General features: G+C 42.4%; 1 protein-coding gene and 1 long non-coding RNA gene across 10 annotated transcripts in view; one reads left to right on the forward strand and one right to left on the reverse strand.

Moving 5' to 3' along the window:
* Positions 1 to 27,515, reverse strand: part of SETBP1 (SET binding protein 1) — a 250,603-nt gene that overhangs the window by 152,780 nt on the left and 70,308 nt on the right. The window lies entirely within an intron of this gene.
* LOC110389377 lies at positions 22,997 to 26,753 on the forward strand. Its single transcript, XR_002433182.1, has 3 exons — positions 22,997 to 23,175; positions 23,271 to 23,523; positions 26,278 to 26,753. It is a non-coding gene; the product is annotated as an uncharacterized LOC110389377 (long non-coding RNA).

Below are 27,515 nucleotides of genomic sequence, written 5' to 3' on the forward strand. Positions count from 1 at the left end.
AAAGAAAAGCATCCTCTTTTAGGATGCCTCGAAGAACTTTTTGTTTGAGCACATTCATAGGGAGAGACGTGCACGGGAGAAATCACTATTTAGTGATGGGTGAGCTACTAAAGATTTGGTAGTTTATTTTGGATGGGGATCCACATGCAGATGGTTATCTAAAGCCCTCAGTCTTCAGAGCAGGGCTGGAAATGTCCTAAGAACAATCCCTTGTTGTATGATTTCCAGTATCTCTCAGAGCAGTCACTTATGCCAAAAATACCATGCAAACAGCTTTTTTTTTTCTTCTTCTTCTTCTTTTATGCAGTGTTTTGGCTCTTCTGCTTCTAGTTCCAAGCAAAACCTAAAACCGCAAAGTCTTTGACTTTAAGGTTGGACTGTGCTTGTTTAATTTCAAGCCATCCTGGTTCTCATGACTGCACACATACAAGGGAAATAAGGAAAAATGATCCTGAGATTCTGTGGAAACCTTTAAAAGAAAAGACTCCCTGAAAACTGAAAAAAAAAAAAAAAACCTGTCTTCCCAAAGAGGACTACAAGCCTTGATTTCTCTGATCTTAAGTAAACTACTTATCTGGCTAGTCTTGCTATAGATAGCATGCAAGATCACAGCATTCCCAATTCAAATAAGCCTGTTAGCACTGGATCATTATTAATCAGTAAATATTATTGAATCAATAAACAACATAAGGACTTTGAAGAGACCGTTGTTTCCCCAACCAATCTTGAAACTCATCAGATCTGCAATGGACATAATTTGACAGAGAAGGAGGAAAGAAAACAGTTTGAACATTATACAATGCTCTCCAGTTTTCTTAAATCAGAGTATAATTGAGGTGAAATAGTCCGGGGATTGTGCTGTTGGGATGAAAGCTGTATGCTTTCCTTTAGTCCTCGGGACAAAAAGCGTTTCTTCAAGGCTGGTTTTAATCTTTGGCTGGATTTACATCAGGATATTTCAAGTAATATTGCTCAGCAGGTAAGGCAGATCAGAATCAGGTCAATGTGCTTCGGAGGATGTTGCCAGGTACCCCACGTTCCTGGACTATTCACCCTGAAAAGGATAGGAGCACGTCCATTCACTGTACGTATAGTAAAGAATGAACATTTCATGTATTGAAGGCCAGGTGATGTTCCTCCTTCATGGCTTCCTGTAGTCTTTTTCTACCTTTCTTCTTATTTATTAATTACTCAAGCCACGGCCTTCCGCTCATCCAAGTGGTTTGGAGATCGAGACTCAGATCTTTCTTTAGATAGCAGAAATGAGGGTAACTCAATCCATTCAACCCAATCAGCAGAAATGATGGACAGTCAGTGGAGACATGGCCAACACTTTACACTATGCAGACCTCCAGAACAAGAGCTTAGCCCTCCATTCAACACAGCGCATTCAGTTCAAGTATTTTCCCACTGCAGTTGGTAGCATATCTTTTGGTTAACAGATACAGGCGGCCCAGGTCCCCATTTGTGCAAACTGGGAGTAGCTCCATTCCATGCCACATGCTGAGTTCTTCACAAAATCTGTTCATCGTGTCCTGTTAAGAGCAGCAGGATGCTGATCATTTTTTGTGAAAACTTGGCTCCTCTTCAGCTTCTTAGTTTAGATGGAGGGAGGAAGGGATGAGCTTAACTTTTGGCTTGAAGGAAAGAAAGTAAAAAATCTGGACCCTTTCAAGTTCTGGGAAATCTGGCCCTGAGCTTTTCTGAAAAAGTGACCCAGTCTATTTAGCCATTATACCTTTCTCCGCCGATGACTAACACATGGATTGATATTTCCTTGTAGGAAACATTGGCGAAGGACCGGGGTTCCCATTCACTCGTGCTGTTTACTGCTCCCCAGAGAGCCCAGGCTTCAGCGCCGATTGAGCAGACTGCTCTGCAGGTGTATGTTTTGTACGCCAAAACGGGTTGTAAATCAGAGCAGAGGAAGAAAGGGCTGTAACAGCACTCGTTTGTAGAAGCGACCATTGGAAAAGGATGTTGACCATGTTCATTTTACAGGTCTGATCTCCTAAATCTGCTCTTGCTCATGCTGCACAAGAGGGATTGAGTCCTAGCTCAGAAATCTAAGGAGCATAGCAATAATTTGCCAGAGATTACACATGGGGTGAATTTGTCCCTGATCTCCGTTATTGGTTTTCAAAAACAGAAATTCTCATACCCTTTCGGACAGATGGTTGGTCCTATTATTTCTTATGTTAGATTTCCCATTGAGGCTGAAAGCAAATCCATGTTCAAGCTGAAAGTAAACAACCTGCAAATTCAAAAGGCATTAACTCTACCTGCCAAAGCATTTGCTACATATGCCACAGATGTCAAATAGACAGTTTCCCACAGCACTGAGCCTAGACACATAGCTAAGTTGCACAGCAAAACCTTCCACACAGCCTGAAAACCCATCCTGTGCAAAACCTGCTCTCCTCTGTTGTTCTAGAGCCAGAGCCTCAGCTGGAGTGAATTAATATCTTTGTCCTGATTTGAATAGAGCTATGTCAATTTATACCAGATGAGGGTTTCACCCTTTGGAGGATGAGTGGGAAATGGCTACCCAATACCTATATATATATTTATATATATATATTTAACAGTATGATTTGAGAAAAAAATCTAAAAGGTGATGTATTTTAAAGAAAGAGAGAACACTATGCAAGGTTCTCCCTTTAAGCATCCACGATTAAATTCTAAATGAAGCAGTCACAGAGATTGATCCCAAAAAGTCAGGTTTTATAGGAAAAATGGGTGTAAAAAACAAAATAAAGAAATACAAATGAAGCAAGTTATACCACTTAATTTGGTTCCAGAAATCTTCCAAAATGCCAACAAAAAGTTTACTGTCAACCCAAGCACGACATCACGTTGTAGGAAATTCAGAAGTTGGTAAGGAGTCAATAAATCCTGCCAGAGCTCTTTACAGTGCTGCCAGGTGACAGAACAAAGGGTAATGGGCACAAACTGGAACATAGGAAGATAAGTATGAACACCTTTCCTTTGAAGGTGATAGAGCACAAGAGCAGACAGCCTAGAGCTGGTGGAGTCTCCTTCTCTGGAGGTATTATAGACTGCCTGGATGCTTTCCTCTAACCTATCATAGGGATCCTACTTTACCAGGAGGATGGATGAGGCGATCTCCAGAGGTCCCTTCCAACTCTTACAGTTCTGTAATTCCGTGAAGGAGGAGGACAAAACCCATGAAACCAAACCGCAAACAAAAAGAGCTACTCGTATATTTGAAGAGCTCTGAACATTAGTGTATCAGTATCATGGTGTGCTCCTCAGCTGTAAAGATGTGCAAGGCGGTTTTTCTGATATATTTTGTTGTAAATCCTGAATGGAATCTCTGAAGTCAAATTCTGCAAATCAGAGCTCTTTCTATTTAAATCAGTGGAATAAATTCAGGAAAGACACCACAAATTAAGCCTGTAATATATTCTTTATTTTAAGAGGTCTGATTCTCAGACTCAGATGCATCTTGATTTTTGCTGAAGTAAACTGGAGGTCAAATAATGGACCACTAAAAATGACTTGAGATGTTAAAGATGGAGGTAATGGGACATCAAACCACTAAACTGTTTAACTTAAAGCCACTAGACTGATGTGGCTCATCACTAATTTCACCACCTCCTTCCAACAGCCATCCTTATTTTCCCTTCGCTATTCAGTGTAAGCAGGCAATTAGCAATACTTTGTCTCTTTATAGAGCCTTCCATCTGAGGATCTAGAAACACTAGGTAAACATTAATGAATTAAGCTTCTTAACACTCCCTGTGAGACAGATACTGCTATCTCCTTTGTACAGATTGGAGAAGAGGTGCAGCTTTGCCAGGGGTTGGGGTGGACAGCAGCAAAGCTGGGAGCAAGCTCTGGACCCTGAACCTCAGGCTTCCCTATGCCTTCAGCTTGAACACACAAGGCTTTTGTTGGATGTAGGGAATATCTGGCAATATCAGATGATGGTAATTATCTCTCGGGACTGCCCATGTGCCCTGATTTCTGGCAAGCTGGAAACACTGCAGGGTTGAAGTTCTCCCCATTCTGATAACTTAGGTCTCACTTGCTCATTGCTCAGCAGGAGCAGCTGCCCATCCTGACTTGATATAATCACCCATGAATAGGGTCCTCCAATGTGGTAAAGAGGAGAAAAAATTGGGAATGGGTCATTTTTTAATAGTATCACAAGTCTTGGACAAAATAACATGAAGGTCTCAGAGTGCTCTTTTAACTGCATATTTAAATGCCCTCATCTTTTTCTCACATAGAGGAAAGGCAAAACATTCAATCCTGCTTGGAAGTCACAATGATAGGAGGAACTTAAGAGTATTTTAAAGAAAACCTGAAGGTTTTGCTTCCAATGCTATGAAATGCTTCGATCCTATGCAAGTATTAGGACAAGATAGGCATCGACCAGACAAGTTGTTGTTTTTTTTCCAAAGCATAGTCCAGTTGATTTAAGAGCAGCTAATGCCTGTTGCCTATTTGAAGCATATTTCCACACAGCCCTTCTCCAACTGCATAGAAATCAGACAATTTCCATGATGATTCTTCTGTCTAAAAATACACATCTCCCCCTCTCTTCAATTTATCACTGAGCCAGTCAGCCTGTTTATTGTTGAAGTTTTGCCCATTTAATAGTGCACTTAGGAAAGCTTAATACAAACAACGACCAATTCATTGCTGTCACAAAAAGAAAAGCCTTAGAAATCATCCATCTAACCAGGAGTCAAGAGTAAGAGTCTCTTAGTTAGAGATCAGTCAATAAGAAACAATGTTATGGAAGCTATTCTAAGCACACCAGATTTAGAGGGAGGAAAAAAAAAAAAAAAGGATAAAAGAAAAAAATACCACATTTTCTTCCATAAAGAAAAAAAAAAAGGATGTGAATAGCAAGTAAACTATTTGGTTTTTTTTTTCTTTCAAAATTTACTGGTGAACTTAAATCCCAGAAATGGGGCACTGCAAAAGAGACAGGCATTCAACACATTCAGTGTGCTGATTTGTGAACTATTAGCAGATTGCTATTTGCCTAAAAATATGTATTTGAAATTCCTTTCTAAAAACTCTTCTTGATCTCTTCCCAATTCATGAGCTGTTAAATGTCTGTACAACACGGCGATGTTTGTCTCCTGAACAGAGGGACATTACAATCCCTAGAAGCAGGTTTCCTGTGGGAATATTAAAGGCAGTATTCAGGAATATTCTCCGGTATTCGTGGCCTCCACAAACACTCCAGCTCAAAAACATGTTTGCTGTCATATTTGCCAAGAGCAAACAAGATGGAATGATGGGAGAAAGTGTACAAAGTCTGACCAGGCTTATAAAAACCCAACAGCTAATGAATACTTGTGGAAAATGTCTTATGGTGTTTCCTCAGCTGTGGATGCTAATTAGGAAAGCCTATAAAGCTAAAACTCTTTTCTGCCTACCTCTTCGTCTGATCCAGAGCTGAAAGGCATTTCCATGGGCCTCCTTATGATGCTCATCCCCTTTATATCTGCTGAATCCAGAAGCAGTTTGTTAAACTTTTGTGTGCATATCAAATGGATGAGGTATGAGTAACTGGACAGAGGCCCAGAAACTCATTTTGCTTAAGCTGCTTGATGGCTAACAGCTTTTCACTGTCTCTGACTAAAAAAAGAAAAGAAAGATCTACAATAAATTTGAGTATACATGCGGATTGCCGAGTATATCTCATTGCCCAGCATCAAATCACAGAATTACAAACTGATTGAGGTGGAAAGGGACCTCTGAGTCCACCTGGTCCAACCCCACTCCACCAAGGACACCCAGAGCTGGTATCCAAGCCAAATGACTTTTGGAGATCTCCAAGGAGGAGACTCCACAGCCTCTCTAGAAACCTGCATCAGAGCTGTTAGCACAGTGTCCCACAGTACTATGGATCCTCTGTTCAGGACCTGTCAGAGATAAAAGAGCGTGTTGATTCAGTCTTCTATAAACAAGCACAGTAGATACTCAAAGAAACACAACCAGCTCGTGTTGCCACAGGACACTGGCCCTAAAGCACACGTCTGGGGAAGGAAGGAGAACTCCAAGCAAATCCAGTGGGCACTGTCAAGTCAACATGTCTGGGTGCTAAAGGGTGATGGATTACTGATGCTCAGCCACAACAAAATCACATCACACTGACTAAAAAATATCTATTTTTTAATAATAATTAAAAAAACACTCAAATCCAGAATTTTTAATTGACACCAACCTAAGCAAGCATTTCTAATCTATATCTTTGTAATGAGTCTAAAATGAACTTGGTCAATGAAAAACTCATGCTAGGAAACAGTTCGCTCTTTGCTATAAACTATAGTTTACAAATTATGGGCCAAATTCTGCCCATAAAGACACGGTTTAATTAAGGGGCTACTAACAACATCCTATGCCATACTACTAATGTAAGACAGGGTGATCTGTGGTCAGGGCCAGGCCACATTTGGACATGGGCTCCTCAAATTGTTATTGCAATGTTGAGGCTCACCACTGTTTCTTGTAACTCAGCACTGCATCTGTTTTACAATAATTCCTGATGCTTCCCAATCACCTGACTAATAGTAATAGCCACAGTACATTTTCTGAACATGATTTACTGATGAGTGGTATCCCTAAGGGGTTAGTACTGGGACTGATGCTCTTTAATATCTTCATCAATGACATCAGCAGGGGGATCATTGCACCTTCAGCTGTTCACAGATGACTCCAAGCTGTGGGGTGGGATGCCATTCAGAGAGACCTAGACAGACTCAAGCAGTGGGCCCAGGGGAACCTCATCAGGTTCAACAAATCCATGTACAAGGTCTTACACCTGAGTTGCAGCAACCCCCCACTATCAATACATGCTGGGGGATGTAGGGATAGAGCACAGCTCTGCTCAAAAGACTTGGGGGTACCGGTGGATGGGAAGCTGGACATGAGCCAGCAATGTGCCCCCGCAGCCCAGAAAACCAATGGTATCCTGGGCTGCATCCAAAGCAGTGAGGCCAGCAGGGCAAGGGAGGTGATCCTGTCCCTCTGCTCTGCGCTGTGAGACCTCACTGGGAGCACTGTGTCTAGATCAGGAGTGCTCAGTGCAGGAGAGACCTGGAGCTGTTGGAGTGCGTCCAGAGGAGGCCACAAAAATGATCCAAGGGATGGAACACCTCTCTTATGAGGACAGGCTGAGAGAGCTGGAGCTGTTCAGTTTGGAGAAGGGAAGGCTCCAGAGAAACCTGAGAGTAGCCTTTCAGCATCTAAAGGGAGCTGTAAGAAAGAAAGGGACAGACTCCTTAGCAGGGTCTGTTGTGGCAGGACGAAGAGAAATGGTTTCACACTAAAAGAATTTAGACTGGACATGAGGAAGAAGTTTTGTACAATAAATGCAGTGAGTCACTGGCACAGGTGGTCTGGAGAAGTGGATGCCCCATGCCTGGAGACATTCAAGCTTAGGCTTGTTGGGGCTCCAAGCACCAGACTGAGCTATAGGTGTCCCTGTTCATTGTAGGGGAGTTGAACTAGATGACCTTTAAATGACCCTTCCAACTCAAACAATTCTATGGTTCTATTCTACGTAAATGATTTTTGCTCTGCTGTGCATGCAGCCAGCTCCCCTAATGACTAGACAGAGTTGTTCTCTTTTCTTTAAGAAAAAAGCAAAACCTACTGCACTGCAAATAGGTTTTTATTTGACCAACTCCAGCTATTAAATGAGTACGTCATTCCTAATGTTTCTCTCTCCTGGAAGGTAAGGGAAAGCGATGGACCATCCAGAATTTTTACACGCTGTCCCATCCAGTCATGCATTGCTAGGGATGATACTGTACAACGTGTCACCTACCTGCAAAGACATTGGAGAAGTAATGAAATAAGCAGATGCTCCATCAGCAGGCTTTTAAAACATTGCTATTGCAATTGGAGATGCAGTCAGCCATTGCATGCACATGCCCTTTATTTATGGAGCTGATAAGGGCTCTGTGTCAGGAACACTCACATTGCCTTTTTTACTTTCAAGCCTTTCCTAACTTTAAAGAAAGTTGCTGCCTGATTATTTTATTCTCAGTCAAGCTCCAGATCTGGGAGGGAAAGTGGGGTTTACTTACTGACCCATATTAAAAAAAAAATTAATCTACACTTACAACTGGGGGCACCTTATTGGGATCCCTCTCCTCTTAACACTGCATGTCTGAAATGGGTGGATCTGTCTCGCTGGAGTTACTTATTTCTTCCTATCTGCTAGCGAGGGAGATTAGGACAACCAGCCCAGCTGGGTACCAGGTGGTATGGGCATACGTGTCCACACCTCCAGTCACACATTTTCAACCTCTCATAGTTTTGATTTTGAATACTTTTCTATCATAAATGTTGTTCAGGGCAATTTCAAGCCCTTTTCCCCCAAAACTCCATTCTAAACATCAGCAGTAGATAGATAAGAAAACAGGGGAAAGACTGGCATGGATCAAAAGGAAGAATGATGTTAACATTAACATCTGTGATACAGGAACACTTAGCACCATAAATAAAACAGCATTGCTCAGCTGCATTAGGAGATAAGTTCTGAAGTTACCAAGTGGCACAGCTGTAGCTCAAGGGAGGATTTCAGTTCATCTAAAATCTGTGTAGATTCACAGCAAAACAGATGATGGGACAGAGAAATCTCTTCTTCCCAACAACGCCAAGCAAACTGCTGCTTGCTGACTGACAGCTCCCCAGCCAGCTTATGTGCATCTAATTACCGAGCTGCAACCCAAATCAAAATGCCCCGTTGCAGCTGGTGTCTCACTTAATCCATTCATAACACAAGCTAATTAGCATTGATGTTTTTGGGCAAGTTTATTCTCAGTGTGGTCAAGTCACAGGCTTTCAGCTTTGTTGCTAGGGCCCATCAAGGACCCTGGGAGAGTCTGTATTTCTGCCCAGAAGGCATATGCTGAGCTGCGGATGGAGTGGGGTCAGGGGGAGATGCTGTGCTTGGTGGAGAGGAGCACTGGCTATAAGCACTGCTGCAAAGCTGCTCTCTCTACCATTCTCCTCCATACAGAGGATTTCTTAAGGCACTTCATAGCTTTCCTCCTGTCTGAATTTATGTATCGTGATTGAGGGAGAAAAATGAAAACTTGGAAAGTGGGAGAAGTGAAGGAACAGTTTGGTACTTTATATTATTCTTATAGAGCAGAGCTGAGAAAAGAAGACAGTTACCAGAGCTTTGAATTTCCTTTTCAACCAATAGGATAAAAAGATGATAGCAGGTGCTAATGGGAATTTTGCCCATGGCAGAAAATCAGGATCCTAAATCTTCAGTGCTGGAAATCGCAAAGACCCCTAGCAATGACCTATAATGGCTGCACTTGGAAATTGGTGATATAAGGAATTGTCACTTGGCAGAAAACCTACTTTCCACTCCTTCAGCGCACCACAATTTCATTTTAATTTGTAACAGGATGCAAGTGTAAATGAACTGACAACAGAGCTATCAGCTATTCTGTTGGTAACACTTGGAGCAATAGTTTCGATTTGACTAGACACAGCTGTCCACTGCATGTAATGACCTTTAGCCCCGTCCTTGGCAAAATTCAATTCTCTCCATGTCTGACTCTGTCCATGGGGACTCGAGCAGCGGAGCTGCCAGAATAATCAGCACATTGCTTAATGACAGGCACTCCAACGAGCAACGCGATTGTGCATTGTCAGGAAAGGAGCCCGCAGGTCCGGGGAGGGAGGGAGGGTCTCCTTGGTATTCAAAATGAAATAAAGCAGTTGCACAGGGCAGATGTGGCTGCATGTAGCCGCCTGTGCTTGATGAGCATCAGCAACGTGCTCAGCTCCACACGCATGTATGTAAAAACTAGGTTTGCTCGTGTGTTTGTCAGCAAACCTGCTCCCAAAATGCAGCTTTCAAAAAGGGCTGATTTGCTGCTGATTTGCATCGTACCTCTGCAAAGTGTAATTTGTGTTTATGTAAGGCCAAACATGCATACATCCAAAAAGGTGATGCTTACATGGACATTCAGATCTATATCATCTAACATGTGTACATGTATGTGTAGCTAGCCACACATCTTGTGCATTTAATACACTGATCACTGTAGTAAGATCTTTAGACTGCAAGCAACGAAGAAAAACCAAGGAATTACCCAGATTTACAGCTATTATTTCTGAAAACTTCTTTCTGTTTGACTGGGTACATCTCTGGCAGCACCACCATGCAATGAACATGCAGCAGCCCACACCATGGTTATACGGCAGGGATCAACCCAATGCTTCCCGACTTCCAGCCAGCTGATTTGGCAGCCTGAAAGCTTTGTTCTTTTATCTTCTGCTGGGAACACAGAAAATGGAATTTACATTGGGTCCAAAAGCACCAGCATTCTTTCCTGCATCAGGGAGCAGTGGAGATATGCAGTTCTTTGGCTCTCAAGACTGGTAACAACTGCTGCTAGTAGGAAATTGCATGTAGTTAGCAAGTAGTAACATAGGAGGATGCTATGAGGATGGGTTTTCTCTCGCCTTAGCAACTGGGAGTAGATGTGCTGTGCTCCACATTAATGCCCTAATACACATGGACCAGGTGCTGGGGATAGAGAAGGAGACAGAGCCAGCCCTCCTCCTCTCCTCATCCCTTGGCCAAGCTGCTACACCTGCCCCATGAGCCCCTGGGGGTTTTCCCGTGCGGCCTTTGCTATTTTTGCTTTGGCAGCAACGTGGTCCCGGCTATGCAGAAGATTCGTGTTCAGTTATTATTCTGAGCTATTGCCAGCATTTTCCTGAGAAACATAAGTGAGAGATGGGGAACGGCAATCTTGCACAGCTCATAACTCAGCCAGAACGAAGGGGAGTTTCATGGGAGAAGGGAAAGGCATGTCTTCAGCCTCGGAACTTTCATCCCTGCCAAAATTCAAAGGCTCCTTTTCAAACAATGGAATTATGACAGCTTCTTCAAAAATAAAATAAAATAAAATGGTTATGAAAACCTTTGATACTGGAGAACTTTAGGAACACAAAACACTCATCTTTGCAGACAAGAAAACAAGGTGGTCTCCAAACTTGTGAAAACGTGGGATGTGTTGAGTAACCCACATATAGGAGTCTGTGCTGCTGCCCTGTCATACCCATCCTGCTAGCTGCTCCTGCAGTTCATTCAGGAAGAGGACAAATAACACACAGATCCTTTGAGTTTCTCCACAAGCAACTTCATCCAGCGACTCCGTTCAGGCACAGCTGCACATAGTTTGGCCAAGTTCTCACCACATGGTTTCTTCCACCGGGTCCCTGTAGGATAGCTCTGATACCAGACACAGCCTCACATTGCTCCTCTCCATCTCTTCTCTTCCTGTCCCCTTTCACCTTCCCCACTACACCAGCACTTTTGCAACAGCCCCTTCAGTGGCCCTTCATGGCCAGGTCCCCCGTTGCATTTCCCAAGGCTTTCCATCTTCAGAGCCCACGTTTGTGCTCTCCCTTCTTGCTTTTCTTTCACTTCCTTCACTCTGTTTTCCCTTTTCTTTACCTGCAACTTTGAATGGGTCCATTTACCTACAGAAGCACACACAGCTAACAGATGTTTTTTCTTCTCCCCTTTCTCTCCAAATGCCTGGATTATTCAGCAGCCAGTATTTTAGGCTGGTTGCATAGTATCAACAGAATAATAGTATCACCTCTTCAGCTATCTCGGAAGAATATAGCACCTTACTGGGAACTTCTATGAAGTACAGCTAGTGTCACACAAGGGCAGGCTCAGCATAGCTTTACTGTGTGTTTGGCATGGATGTTATTCCTGCTCTGAAGTGCTTACTTCTTTTTACTAGATAAAGTCAAGATATTCTTAGTTGAGAGTAATGTAGAAATAAGGACAATGAAGATATACATAAGATATCCATCTTGGTTTCTTTTGGGAGGGCAGCATGCACACACCTCAAAATATATATTTTCTTCCATATGCATAAAATTCTAATTTTCTTATTAGACAAGCATGTATTTTTCCCTTTTCAGTTAAAAATCAAATAGGTAGAACAGAAAATAATCAGAAATTGCAAAATAACTAAGTGACAAAGGGACATAAATCAGACTCCTTGTGAACAAGCTCTCTTTTTGTGGGCTGTTAGCACTCCCATTTATGAAGCTTAAAATATTTTATTTCTGTGGGTTCTACTAAAACAACAGACATATAGAGCAAACAAAAAGTCCCTCAGCAACTCAGAAAATGTATTTTCTAAAGCCTGAGAATGAGAACATTAAACTGATCCTTAGATAAACAAGTCCTTCCGAGAATAAGTTGTTGGAACAAACAATGTAGTACTAAAACTGGAAGGTATTTGCTACCATGCTGATATGGATGGGCATTTCTCCAGCTCTCCTGTCAATCTCAGTGGCTTACTCACCCCGTCCCCAGCAAAACCATGAACGTGCAGTTGCATGGAGCATCGCGTGCAAATGATATGACTTCTCAAAAACAAGATCAGTGTGAGAACCCAGAAATTGTGCTCAGCAGGCAGGCATTGCTGGTATCCATCAGAGGGATCAAGACAGGAAAAGTAATGCTAGTTATCTAAACAAATGAAGAAATATATGGGTAGCAGAGAAAGGATGAAACTCAGTTGCAATGAGAACAGAGAAAGAAGCACTTCCCCAGCGATGTGACAAAGGTATCTCTGCTCCTCTCTGACCACCCACTTCCAGCAGGGCTGATCTCTACCCTCACCCAGCCCTTTCCTTTATCCCTGACTCAGACCCAATGGTTACGGGAAGGATTTAAAGCCACTGTGACAGTCATACTTCCTGGGGGAAGCAAGGGACAGGAGGAAGCCTCCCAACATTCCAGCTCCTCTTGTTTGCCAAAAGCCCACACCTCCAGCTACCGCCTTTCAGGAATGCCTCTCCCATCCTTCAGAGCTGGAAACTTACACGCATTTGCTCAGAAACAGGGAACTCTGCCAGCAGCCTCAAAACCTGCAGATTCTGATTGCTTTAATTTGTACCGAAGCAGGTTTTCCTCTTGAGCCTGGAGTAGAAGGCAATTAATTAAGACCCATTTTTCCCCCCTATTGTATTAAAACAAATTAAATGGCAGTAGTAGGACAAAGCTTTCACTCTCATCTGTATGGGAAGCTGAACCTGTTACCTCGCTCAGCAGAGCTTAGATCATCTCCACAAGGTGCCCTATGTGTTAGCCCACAAGACTGAACAGCCTCATTGCCACTGCCCAGGCGCAGAATCCCAGCTGCAAACCAATGAGAAGAAACATGCCTTCTGCTCAATAACTTCCATTACAGTTAATGAACAGCATGCTGGGAATTGACTGAAAACAGCATCATATACAGAAAACCTCCTCCCACTCCAGCAAGTTAAATAGCCAAAAGCCAACAGAGCTCTTCCCAGCCCACTCTCCTTCTTGCTGGTGAGGGGTGGAAGAGAGGAAGGCACAGGGCATCGCTTTTGGATGTCACAGAGTCCTGTGCAAAATAAAGCCATGTTGGCCCAGTGAGGAGCAGTAACAGCTAGGCAGAGGAGTGCTGAGTAATGTCTGAGAAACTGGAGATCAACAGTTCAGTCAATTAAGCATGAGCACAAATGCACATCAGATTTGATCTACTCTTTATAGAGGATTAGAAGAGAGAAAAGGACTTGAACATAATCCACCTCTTCCACCACCGCCGTACTCTCTATTTTTCACTATTTCTGCTATATTCTATGTTTTTCAGCTAGAAATTAAAACAAATGTTACTAGCTCCTCATCAGCTTACCTGCCCAGGTCCCTAATCCTGCCTAGGGTGAAAACAAAGGTGATACTTCAACCCAAACCCACTATGTGTTACCTGGAAAAAAGGCTCTGTTCTCACAATAGCAAGTTAACTTGCATTAACCGGAAACTGAAGGAAATTCTCTGTGAATGCACACTGCTTGCAGACAAAATATGCTAAATGAAGGAACCCCATCCAGAATCAGCCCCAAGCAGAGTCTTTGCTTTGGCAGCACAGCAGATGTCATTGCTGCCATTGGGCTTTATCTTAGAGGAAACAGCCAAGGTGGAGAAATGGTGCTCCTCTGTTTCCACCACGACTTTAAAGTCGTATAGAAAAGTGAAAGCAACAACAACAAGAAAAGAATCTCCTTCTAATTGAAAACACAGTACGAGCTTAATGGTCTTTGAAGTGTGTGTGTGTGTTTCATGGGGGAAGGGGGAGAAATGGATCGCTGTAACCAACAACACCCCAAAGGACTATAAATCAAACAGCATACAGCTGTTGGTATCAAATATAACTTCTTTTGCACTACATCAAAAAGCTTTAATTAACAACTAATTTATTCAAGTGAAAAAAAAAAAATTCCCTTGCACCAAATAATTGTATTATAACTTGGGGACTAGACTGTGTATTTTCCCCCTCTCTAAAGCATGACAGGAGAGGAAATTGAGCCTTTAGAGAACAGCTAAGTAGAAAAATGGATCAAAGATTCGGAGGGCTTGTTGATTGGCTTTTGGAGTCAGCAGAGACCGAATCAGCCCATTTAATGAAAAAAAGCCACACGGCAAAATCTGTTTGCTCTAGGACCTACTTTTAATAAAAATGTGGATAAAGATAAATGGCAGCAGCTTGAGCCAGGCACAGTGTGGACAGGTGTTGCACATCCTCTCTGTGAAGGGATGTCAAACCTGCTCCGCACTTTGCTTTTGCCAGTTGTGTCCAGGTCCTGCAAAGCAGGCTGCTGAGCTTTGAGCAGCACAGTGCTCTCTGCAGAGCGGCCAGATTTCTGCAGGGCACCCAGTTTCCAACTACAAATGTGGTTTCTCGGGACCTAAGCCACAGTTGAATCCAAACAGTGAAAGGCAAGGCTGCTGTCCCGCTGCCCTGCTTCTCTCCTTTCTGATCTTGTAACAGCAGAGCCCACTCTTGAGCACACTCGTGCTCCAGGTTGGAGCAACGCCCACAGCCCCGTGGCACAACCTGGGTCACATACTCACTGGTCCAGAACTGGAGGGATGCTCTTTTTTTTTTTTTTTTTTTCTCTTTTTTTTTTTTTTTTTAATTCATCCCTCCAGAACATTGTGCTAGCAATGACTAACTGATCTCTGGTGGGGTAAGGTAAGTGCCATTATCCTGCTCTAATGGCTAATGAAACCAAAGCCAAGTAAGTAGTTTACTGGTTGTCTCGTCTTCAGGGCCCCATCATGCATGTTTTACTGTTCCTCTGAGTGCAGTGAAGTTCGCCATTAATGCTGCCATTGATTACAGTGTACAATCTTCGGGGCAGGGACTGTGATTTTCTTTTCATTTGCTTAATGAAAAGCACGCTGCCTTTTAATTGCTCTGGCTGTGGTTACCTAGGTGTTGGGTGGGAGCCCCGCGTCTGTGCCACGTGCTGCACACACAACAGCTGTGGCCGATGCTGAAGACCTGGAGCTGTGGCTTCAGTGCTAAGCTGAAGCCTCATTAAGATTACATATACAGCCCAATGAGGTTATGAGAAAAGGTCACAAAGAATACTTTGGGTTTGATGCTGTGAACACCCAGCCAACAGTGTAATGCATAAACACTGCCCAGCTCAGAGGATGTGGCAAACTGGTAAGCTGATTGTTTGAAGCATAAGATTAAATAGTTGGGTACAGAATTCTGTCCATGCATATCTGGCATCACACCATAAGTGTGTTTTGAAAGGCACGTAAGGCTTATTTTGACTGATGTTGTGATAGCTTTATCCTGTTAGACTTCAAAACTAATAATAATGTTCAATAAGATCACTATAATTTATGAAGAGCACTCCAAAAAGATAAGAAAGTGCTTTAGAAGTGATTAGCTGAAATCCTTTCACTGTATTTCAAGCATAGAGGTGTATGCTAAAATGCTTTTGCTGCAGTGATTTGAAAGGTGACTTTCACAAATGATGTTATTCAAAATTCAAAATCATGAGCTAAAGCTTTTGCACATGTAAAACTGAGACATACCTGTGTTAGTGATATAGGCAGATGTTGTTAAAAAGTCTTCATTTGTTTAGTTCAGTTTGGTGCCCCGTAGCCCTGAGCATCACACCCAAGAGCAGGATAACTGGCAATGCAAACCTGAGTGCCCTGGTCCTTGTCTCCCCGTGACCAATAATTGTGCCACTGAAGACTTCAGAATGTTAGATACGTTTCCCAGTCACCAGGATCTCAACCATTTCTGCATATCAACACTGGATATTCAAAAGAAAAGAAAGCTGGAGATGGCGTGGCTGCTAGGAGTGGCCTGATGGCAACCTAGTGGTCTGAAACTCACCTGAGCTCAGGGCCTGACTCTCCCAGTGACTACAAGCATGAAAAACACTTCATCCTATCCATCCTTATGTGTAAAATAAAAGTATTCATCTCTACGTGAAATTCAATGGGCTATGATGCTCAGGATCCTTTGAGCATTACAAATGAAGAAAAAAAATAATTTTCCAAGAAGAATCTTCCTACTTTCTTCCATCAACAATCAATTTAAGCCTAGGAAGTAGCATCTAACAACTGCATGCTGAGTTTAAATGTATATTATTGTTGACCATATATTGCCTACCTCCTTAGAAATCTAGTTGCTGAATATAAATTTGCTCATGGAATGTCTCCTTTGAAATTAAGCTAAAAACACAACACACAACAGTCAGACCCAAGCTGAAAGAAAACTTGCTAGCATATGGAAGTCTTTTTGTAGTATTTTTATGGTGCAGACTAAGTGCTAAATTCATGTTATCCCCAACCCAGAGAATCCGCTTCCTTTCTAGACATCTGGACCAAGAGCGAAATAGATGAATTCCAGCAAAAAAAAAATGGTGTAAGCGGAACCTGTGTACATTTCTGAGGACTGCATGGAAGAGCTGGAAGATTGTGCACAAATGTTTGAGGATATGTGACGCTCTTACCTGGAAGCTGGCTGGGGTCACAGGCAAGACATCATCCTCTTGTACAGAATCAAAGAAAAAGGCCACAGGGACGTCTCCAATAAATAATCTCCTTCACAGACAAGAGTTGAGACATGGGGGGAGCCTGGAGAAGTTTCCCAAGCCAAGAAAATTGATAACTTATTGCAATTTAGAATAATAGAATCATAGAATCCTCAGAATTGGAAGGGACATTTGAAGGTCATCTGTTCCAACTTCCCTGCAATCCCTGGTCCAGCCTCACCTTGAAAGTCTGCAGGTACAGGGCATCAACGGCATCTTTGGGCAACCTGTTCCAGTGCCTCACCACCCTCACTGTCAAAGACTTTTTCCATATATCCAACATAAATCTACCCTCTTTAAGCTTGAAGCCGTTTCCCCTTGTTCTATCAGCACAGACCCTGCTAAAGAGTCTGTCCCTTTCATTCTTGTAGCTCCCCTTTAGATACTGACAGGCCGCTCTCAGGTCACCTCGCAGCCTTCTTTTCTCCAGGCTGAACAGCCTCAGCTCTAGGGTTTAATCACATTTTTAAAAGAAGAGATAAATGGCTTGTAAAGCAGAGGGATCTTTCCAACAATGTGTGCTTTCTTATAGGGCAGTTTCACTGCTCCAGAGCCCTTGCTAGAGGCCTGTGGAGATTGCACCAAGGAGATGCCTGACAGGATGCCCAGGAAATGGGTCAGAGCACACTTCAAGGCAGAGGGGCTCTAAACACAGCAGCATCCTCCATTTCTCAAGCACACTTTTACGCGTCACACTATCCTTCCATTTCCTGTTTTCTTTCACTCCTTACCTTTCTCACTGTCTTACCACCAACAATAAAAACACAATAGTAATGTAAATGCAGCTCTGCGTTTAAAATCTGAGCCAAGAAGGCAGTGTGTCACCCATATTTATGAGCTCTAAATGGCTTTTATCAAAGTGAGGTTGCACTAAATCACCTCCAAGCTGTCATAAATACAAATGACTCGACATAGTCTGCAACAAGCCTTCAGGGGAAAATTATATGATCTGCTGTTGCAGTTATGGTATATCACAGAGTGAGCTCATATATTTCCACTGGCAAGGTAACCTGATCCTTCAGAGGACACTAATAGGTGAAAGGGGGACAAGAGAAACAGTGAATCAAGTGATGTGTGACTATGCGTGTGCATGCACCTCAGAGCCAACCTGGGTTCCTCTCCAGAACTGAGGAGGAGGTCCTTGTCTCTAGAATAAGGATGTTTTCCCTGGCTGTCCAAATAGAGCAAGGAATCATCCCCTAACCAAGGGAGAAAGATCTGGGGGTGCACCAGGGTACTTCCCATTTTCGAAAACAATAATGTGAAGGCATGAAAATTATCTAGATATGAACCAGAAACATCCAGACCCCAAAGACTGCAGTACTTCCAAGCAAATTAAAGGAGCCACTCCACCATCTCAGCTGGTGAAACATGGGATCATAGCAAAGCCTTATAAAGGAGGCAGGAACTGGCTAGGGAAGAAAAATAGCATGAGCTCCTCAGAGAGCAGGCACTAATTAGTTTTCTTCATTAACCTCTCTTCGTTATATTAAACACTCTTTATATATGAACATTTTCAGACATAAGCATAGGAACACAAACATATGTACACAGAAGAGGAAGAATCCTGATCAGATACCAAATAATCCATGGCAGTAATCTGGGGGAGCATCCAGAGATGGAGTTTAGGACAGCCCGTCATGAACAGTTCCCATATGGCTCCTTGCAGAGAGCTTTGCATGATATGACATGACATTGCATAGCCTTGCACTCAACAACCCTTCCTGCAGTCACATTATGTTGTTGCATTGGCTTACATACAAAATAAGTCTAGTCCAATGACCATTATTCTTTTATATATATATATGTATCTCATATATATATATATATATGAGATGAAGACAGTGCCTCTGTCTGCTTGGCAAACCATTACAATGATAAGTCAGTTTGGTTTTGCTATCTCCAACATAATGGAGGCGATATGCCAATTTCAGCAATGCAGGTCGGATGCGGGCTTTTATAACGTTACCCTCCTTGCAGAATGAAGTCTCTAACATTAAATTATGTATTTTAATTAAAAGCTGAGCTTAGAGAGCTTGAGCTACTATACTTGATTTTCAGCAGCCATAAACCTAGTGGGAAGCAAGTGGCCAGCTCTGCCTTTTTCTATTGCTGAGCTTCTCACAACCACTTTGCTCAGAAAGCCTGCTCACTGTGGGGCTGAAAAGAGCCCAGAGAAGATGAGCATTTCTGCAATTTACCAAGTGGACACCAAAGAGGATGACAGGAGTAAAGGAGTCAGAAATCCTGTGCTGAACTCATGCCATGCTGCATCATAATGCTTCCCGCAGATGGATCATCTCGCACAAGCATCAGGGGAGAGACGGATTTGTCTGAAGCTGGAGGACAAGGGTTATCATCTGCGTGCTGCTTGCTGAGAAGCCTGAAGTCAAACGGGAAAAGTCCAAGGAGTTTGTGAGCTAAACGCACTGCCTGAACCAACTCATTGTGTTTCAGAAGGAGCTTCACCATCTTCCACAGCTGGTCTCTTGGCACGAGCTAACTCTGTTCAGCTGCATGGGTACAGAGGAAAAAAGACACAGGGAGCTCTTGCAAAGCAGTGGGGTGGTGGCAGGCTGACCTGTGTTGATGGGTCAAGCGCAAGGCTCACTATCTGAGAAACAGCACCTGGAAGCCTTCCAACTGTCTGTCCGATGTGATTAAAAGCAAAATATGAAATGCTTCAGAAGGGGAAGAAATAGGATAGCAGGTCTGTGTTGCATAATATCATGCATTTGTGTAACTAGTCTAAACAGAGCATGTGAGTCGACCAGATGTTTTTCATTTCAGAGCGAAGCACTGCCGACTGAGCAAATCAGAAACCAACAAGCGCCAAACACAGTGGTGGCTTTGCCAGCACTGTTGTAATTGGAGCTCTACAAAGGGCACTGTCAACTCCAATCTCGGGGCAAGCAGGTCAACATCCTGACTGGTCAAAGAAGCCGGACCGTTCTTTAGTCTCGACACCTAAGTTAAAAAATCAGCAGTAGTTAGTAAACATGGGGTCAGGGCTCAGTTACTAAGTCAGTCATCTTTGGAAAATGAATGAGGAGGGATGCGTGTATGATTTCTTTCCTTCTGGGAAAGGGCTATAAAGAAATAAGTTTTTATTTAGATAGAGCTGGATGCTGACTTTGTGAAACAAAACCAAGCCTCATGAATATGTGGAAAGAAAATGGATCACACAGCCTCGTTTATAATTATAGCACCATTCTGGTTTGGAAAGACTCATCTCTGTTCAAGGGACATTATCTTCCACCTCAGACAGAGGAGGTACATTTGGTCAATGCTTTGAAGAGAAGACCAATTTTTCTATGCTGGGGGCCACTTTTATTCCCACTTGGGCATTGCGTAGAGCTATACATGAATTAATAAACCTCAGATAGATGCAATCTGGGTCTATAAGCCCTTCCACACACACAGCAATATATTTGGTGGATTGACTCACCGACCACCCGGAACTATTTGGCACCATATAAACAACACACGGTGGAACATAGTGTAGCCTTGGGACACAAACTTGTCATCTTTATCTCAAATTATGTAGATAAGGATTAGTCACCATGCAGAAGCTGCACTGCTTTTGTTACGTGGACAGAATTATACTGGGACAAAGAGGATTCTAGAATGCAAATATGTAAGAATGGGGAAAATTATCTTTACAAACTTTCTAATTCATATAACTATGTACAATCTATATACTATATGACTTACTGTTTTTCTGTTCTTTTGATAAAAGCAGGGATTGTTACCCTGGCACAAAATATGAGCTGGTCTGTACAGACAAGCCCTCCAGGTGCTACCTGTGCAGAACAGTACAATATGTGTCCTAGGTTTGTGGATATTTTGACATCAGATGGCTAGAATAAGTATATTTTTAAATATATGTTGCCTTTTCTGAATGCTTTCCTAAATTTTCTCACTTAGTTTTATTCATAATATTGAAGCAAATATAGAGCCAAGGCCATATGAAAGGGCCATGGCCAGAAAGCCTAGAGGCTAAAATCCTCTTCCAGGTCCATAGCAGGTGGTAGAGCAGAACTGTGCAAGCCACAACAGCTTACTTACCAGCTTTCCACTTGAATAGATTCAATATCAAGTGAGCAAGTATTTTCTCATGACCATTCAAAACAGAAAAAAATGCAAATTTGAAAATCTTGGTTACTGGGAGTGGGGCAGCAGGAGATACCAGTCTGAGTACCATTTTAGACAGACCAGGAAGCATAATACCAGGAGGGGATGCTCAATTAATAACCTTGATGCTTACAACCCTGTGTTTTAATTCAAACCATCCCCACCAACCTCATTTTACATACAAAATTTGAAAGCTTAGTTTTGGCCTTCCTAGCTGTATCTCACCAACATCTGGGCAAAATCTGGCTCATCTAGAATCCCAGTCTGCACATCCAGTGCGCTTCTCTTGACAGAAATTCCCATGGAGATTTTTTTTTAAAGTTTAGACTTTTTATTTTGAAGTTCAGTTGCATTTCAGTTGTTCAAATCATGAACTAATTTGAGTGCTTAATTGAATCTTTTGTTACTAAGCAAGGGTTGTTATGTTGAAGATAAATGAAACAACTGAATTAATACACCTACGAAAGCTTCAGCACAGGCTAAATGCAGTCAAAACGTAAGTATTATTTTCCAGTACTTCTTTTTAAGTCACTGCACGTCAATACAAAATAATGATAATTATTATTCCAGACTTGAACCCTCTTTGTTCACTTTTTCTTTTCAAGCTTAGCTCCTTCAAGCTTAGCTTAGGGGTCGGAGCAACTTACCCAGCAAAGAATTCAACCAGTGTTTGTTCTATGTGATCAAAGCATTATGTTATAAACTGCTCTGGAGATAGTTCTCTGTTTGTTTCTTGAAGTGAGAAGAAGGATACCTTCTACTTCCAGTAGTCCAATTTAGCTGGGATTCGTAACAGAAGTATTTTTAGCTGCATTAATTCAGTGATGATGACAGTGATTAAAAGAAATGGACCAAACTTATTCTTGAGTCTTCTTGATGAAATCTCAGGATAAAACATCTACCTTAAACGTCTTTATAGTAGTCCCTGGCTCTATAAAAGTCACTGCCTCAAACTTGCAGGGAATTCTTGGTAGCAGATGACTGGGGCGCTTTTTTGGACCAAAAGATAGAAGAAAACAAAGTGAACGTAGAGGTGATAAAATGCTGAGTAGAGCCATGATAGCAGATCAAAAGCCAATTTGGGATCTAGCCAACCTCACTCTCCTTGTAACCTGTATCTTCAGTGAGTTAATCAGTCAATGCACTTGCCAATGACTTATCCTTTTATAGATCTGTGTAAATTAATATCTTTGTTATTACGTGAAAGAAGTTTGATGGTAGAGAGAATGTGCTTTGGCTTTCTTCATTACTGAAAAACCAGCATAATCCAGGTGATTTCCCTAGGCCTATTCAATAAATCTCAACTCTGCATGTTGGCAGGTCTGATCTACTGTTGCATAATTACTTGCTCTGTTGATTCAGTGATCTCGCTCAAATCTGATATCCTTTCTTGTACGGGTAGTGACTGGTCATCCTTGTAACAGAAGAAAGAAAGATGGGATCAGGCTTTGAGCTGACACAGCTTTCACCCAGGGAGACTTTAATTGGTCCTACCAATGTGGTCCCATTAGATCTGTATGATAGGAAATTCTTAAAGCTTTTCAAAATTTAGCAGCTCATCAAAATAACACAGGAAACCATAGCAGAAGTGGAGGAAGATCTGTTCATAAAAAGTCTGCAAGAACCTACTTCACATGCACCAAACCACTATATCTTTGTAGATAATCTTCAAGAATCTTGACTCATAATCAGCACTGTTAGGTCTGAGGAGAATGTTCACAGGGGCAATTTGTGGTGCTTTACCTGGGGTATGTACAAGATTATGCAGGTCTCTTAGCAAATTCAGAGCAATTCACAGATTCATGGCTCTTAAGGCCAGAAGAGACCTGAGAGAATGAACAAACTTCTCTGGCTGAAGGAGGCATGAGGAAGGAGTTGCTGCTACCAATCCATGTTCAGATGCTTCTCATCTCTCCTGGACTAGGATTGCTGCTAGCCCGGCTTTCCTAATGGCCTCTTCATCCGAGAGGATCCTAATCCCCATTTTTACTCTGACAGGGATCAGTTGGATGAAGAGTTAAACTACAAGAGAGCCAAGGGGACTGACATCTTGGAACCACGGTCACTGAAAAGGCGTGGGAGCAAGCTGTCCGGAAAGCGTCCTGCACATCCCAGGTCTGTCGCAGACAGAGCTGTTTATCTGACCTTTCATTTGGGTTATCCAAGCTGACCACACAATTTTGCCCATATACTCTCTGAATCATTCTCAGAAATTGCCTAGCTTGACGAATCTTTCAGAAGGTCACACAACCTTGCCTGGAGACACGAAATGGAGAGAGAGCCCACGGCGAGTTCTGCTCAAACAATTGTCTCGCCCTCACTGTTCACAATGTGATGATGCGTGCTGCCTGGTTACAGCTTCCATCTTCCCATGTGCCTGTCTCTTTGGGGCAACGCAAAGCAAAATTCAAGAGAGGACAAGCTATCTCGCGTAGCCCAGCAGAGAGGTCTTGCTGCCACAAGGTAAGGAGACAGTGTTCGAAATGTGCAGGGGGAAAAAGAAGCAAAAAGATGCGCACAGATGCACATACACACGGAGCCGTTGTGGTCTCCCCCCACAGACCTCTTTTGTCCGCCTAGCTGCATCGGCCCCCCATAGCCCACACTCCCCTCTGTCCTCCCGACCCCTCCTCTCGCTCCATTAATTCTTCCAGAATTTATCCCACTTCTTTAACTCGGCATGTGTCTGGGCAGATGTCCAAAAAAACCTCCCTTCAGCAACCGGGGGGAGGAAATTCCACCGATTCAGCTCAGACTCTCTGCCCCCACTCTGCTCCCCGCCTTCGCTCTCCCTCTTTTTCTTGCTCCCTCTTCTCTTTTAACACTCTGAGTGATTGATAACACTTGCCTTGCCTTGCCACTGCCTGCTTGAGTCCTTTCTGCCGGCATCTGCAGCCCTGTAGGGAAAGCAGCTCTCCTAGATGGTGGGATGGTGGGGACCCCCTTCGGTTCTTTTCACAAGTTAAATAAATAGAAGGGAAGAGTAGAGGAGGGCAGGGAAATCTGCAAAGGGGTTGCTGGGAGGGGAGATGGATCGGATAGGAAAAGCCCTGGATTAGAACAGGTTCAAAGCAAACAAACAAATTAAGCACAGCTCCTCCGCATGCCCCTAATTCTCTATTTGCCCTGAAAAAAAAGTGAGGGGAAAGCTTTGTTCTGTTGTTTTGCATTTTTGGCGCCCCAAAAGTAGGTTTCCACAGAATTTCTTTCCTCTTATAATGCCGCCATGATGAATGGTTTTTTGTCTTAAATTCACACCTTCTTGAGCCATTCATCTGCTTGAAATTCTTGGATTTCATTTAAAAATAAATGAAACTCGAATTCTCTTTCCAGCAGCGAAAAAATGTTAGACAACATGAGTCCTAATACCTTAAACTTCAGAATCAGAAAATATACCTAATTTCTTGGTGTCATTCTGTGTATTATATTTGTACATATGGGTTTGAAGCGTCAAACTCATTAAAACCAAAATTCAGATAATCTGATTTTTGGTTTGTATACAGTGTACCTATAGTATATATGTATGATATGCATGTCCTACATGAAACAAACTCCTGTTGAAATAGTGACTTGAAAATATTATAATACTATTATATTTTTAATACTATTACCATTCAAAATGCAAGCGACACCTCATACCCTGTACAAGGATCAGAGGATCATTGCACTGGGTGGCACATACAGAGACTGATAAGCCCTAGGGATTATAGAAGGCTGGGGGGAAAGGATTGGCTGTTGCCTCCATTTAACAGGAATTTGGAGGAAGAGCAGATTTTGAAGAGAAGGAGTCCTTTTATTCAACTTAGACATCCCAATGTCCACTGGTTCCAAACTCCATCTATAGCCAACAAACTACCATCTCCAAGAAGCTGTCTAAGAAAGACCTCAAATGACTCTCCCAGATGTGATGTGACTTTGGGACATACCAAGCTATGTCATCTGAATCTAGCAAGTCTCTGGCAGAACTGAGATTTCAGCCCATGTATTTTATTCCCTATTCCAGCTCCTTGGCACTGAGAGAAAAAAATAACTCTTTTCTTAGCAATGCTACCCGTCTTCTCAGAAACAGAAAATTACTCTTTCAAACCAGGAGAAACAGATAGCATAAACTCTTCATATTTTATTAATCAAGATCTTGAGTTTTGAGGCTTTGCCGGAAAATGAAAGGTAGGTTTCCATGACATGATAATTCAAAGTAAAATAAACAAGTCACTGGCATTTAAAGGAGTTACATTTAAATCTTAATAAGATGAAAACAAAACATAATGATCAGCAAAGTGATTCTATTTATTTACCTTTTTTTAAATCAAGGCAAAAGACCACCATGTCAATAATACCTGGGAAAACTATGTTGAATATTTATTCCTTCTTAGTTCCTTATTATATCAGAGTCCCTGCAGTAAGTGTCTACACTCAAGGTATCCTAATGCAAAGCTGGCAATTACCAGAGGTGAAATATCCAGTGCAGACATCCAGCCTACCAACCCAGCACACACTCAGAATAACTGAAAGTTATATCCAGTGAGAATAATTACTTTTTCAAATAAATTTCTTCCTAGTAGGCTTGCTTCCCATGGAGGTAAGTGCAAATTTTAGCCCACAAATCCAACATGATCTTCACAAGTAATTAATTGGTCCCTGAGTCTTGGCAATGTAAAGACAAGCAAATTCAATTGCTTTCAGAGAAAACAGTATGTTCTTGATTTCTGAGTTCCACGAAGATCCCTCAGGAGCCTGAACGCAACCTTGATGAGGAAAATATCTATAAGCTCTTGAAAATGTCCAAGGTGCAGAACTGCACGTGTCTCACCTTAAAACAACTCTTGGTGCTGGAAACGGAGCCCAGAGATGGCAGGTACTTGCCCCATTCAAACAATCTTGCAGTGGGCTCAGCTGCTGGGATTTGAGCTCCTGGGGGTGCCAGCGTGAGGAATTCACCCCCGCTGGGCCCTGAACAGGGGAGTGCTAAATGGCAGCTCTATGCTTTACATTGAGATCTGGGGTATCTCCCTGGCCTGTCAGATGCAGAAACATTTACATGGTGTCCTCTTTCTGGACCTCTCACTGCTCCCTAATGTGAGGCCGCTACAAATATTTCCAAGCCACATAGTTGGAAGCAATATGGATTTATATTTTCCACAGATGTTTTTTTTTTTTTCTTTTAACTCAGTCACTGTCTATTTAAGTATCTGTCAAAGCTCTCTTGATCTCCCACAGACGGACACTGTTTTCATGGACAGAGCCTGCCTATCACTGGAATAAATCCCAGCCAATTCCACTCTTCCTTTGATGACAAAGAACCAAGCCTAGTGCACAAGATGTCTGCATTTTAGATGAACAGATAAGTCCTTCACTTTGACTTAAATTCAAATGTAAATTCATCCAAAGTATTACTCAAGATCAGCCTCAAAGTCTTCAACTAACCCCGCTCTCTCCTGCAAAATGCATTCCTGTCCCATTTGGAAAGCTGACAGGATCACCCAAAATCTCAGTGCCATTGTTCTACTCCATACAGCTGTAGCAAGAGGTGCTGCACTAAACCAGCAGCCACCATGTTTGGGGATGATCTGCGGAGAGCATTGGCAGGGTTTCTAAAGCGGTCTAGGGCCTCAATAATCTCAAGTTGTGCCAAAGCTAAGGGGCATCATCCCTGTAATTAAAGTGCTGTTCTTTGAAGATGCAACTTTCTTACTTCTGTCTCTCAAGAGCAAACCTGGCTACCAAGCTCTGTAAATGGGGTGTATGTAAGTGTTCCTTTGAGCCATGAATACGAATGAATGTGAATGAAGGTGGAAAAGTGACTGTAACACCCTTAGGCAATTCTTCCTTCCTCTCCTTGTACCCCAGTCATACAGATAATCTTTCCATTTGTGAGCCAAAATTCTTGATTTTTTTTACTGAAAGAATCACTAGAATTGCCCCCCAGGAAAAGAAAAAAAAAGTAAAGATGTATTTATCAAAATCTATGGCAATAATAATGACTGCAGGCTTTGCTCTGAATGGACTCAGTAGGTTTTAAACCATTTTGCAACCACTAGTGACTAAAGACCCACAATGTCAGTTTCATTTGTCATGGGTGCAAGGGGAAATAAATAGATATTGCCAATGATTTGTTTATGATTCCACAGAGAATGCAAAACAGAAAAAAAAAAAAAAGGGGGGGGAGGGGGAAGTGTAGTTATTTCTTCCCATTTATTGAGTTCATTGAGATGCTTGATTTTGAAGACAACATAACTGATCATTTGCATGTGGCATAAGAACAGTGAAGAAAAGGAGAAACAAAGAAGTGTGGGGCTGGAAGTTGGACAACATAAAGATTACCAGATGAGGCAGAAAGGGGACTACAACAAACATGGAAGGCAGAAAATTTTATTAGTAATAAGTGACACGGCACCAGGTCTTGATCTGCTAAACCAAGACTCCTGAATCTCATGCATTTGGCTTCTTGCTATATC

This window comes from Numida meleagris, chromosome Z, assembly GCF_002078875.1.
Source record: "Numida meleagris isolate 19003 breed g44 Domestic line chromosome Z, NumMel1.0, whole genome shotgun sequence".
Lineage (NCBI taxonomy): Eukaryota > Metazoa > Chordata > Aves > Galliformes > Numididae > Numida > Numida meleagris.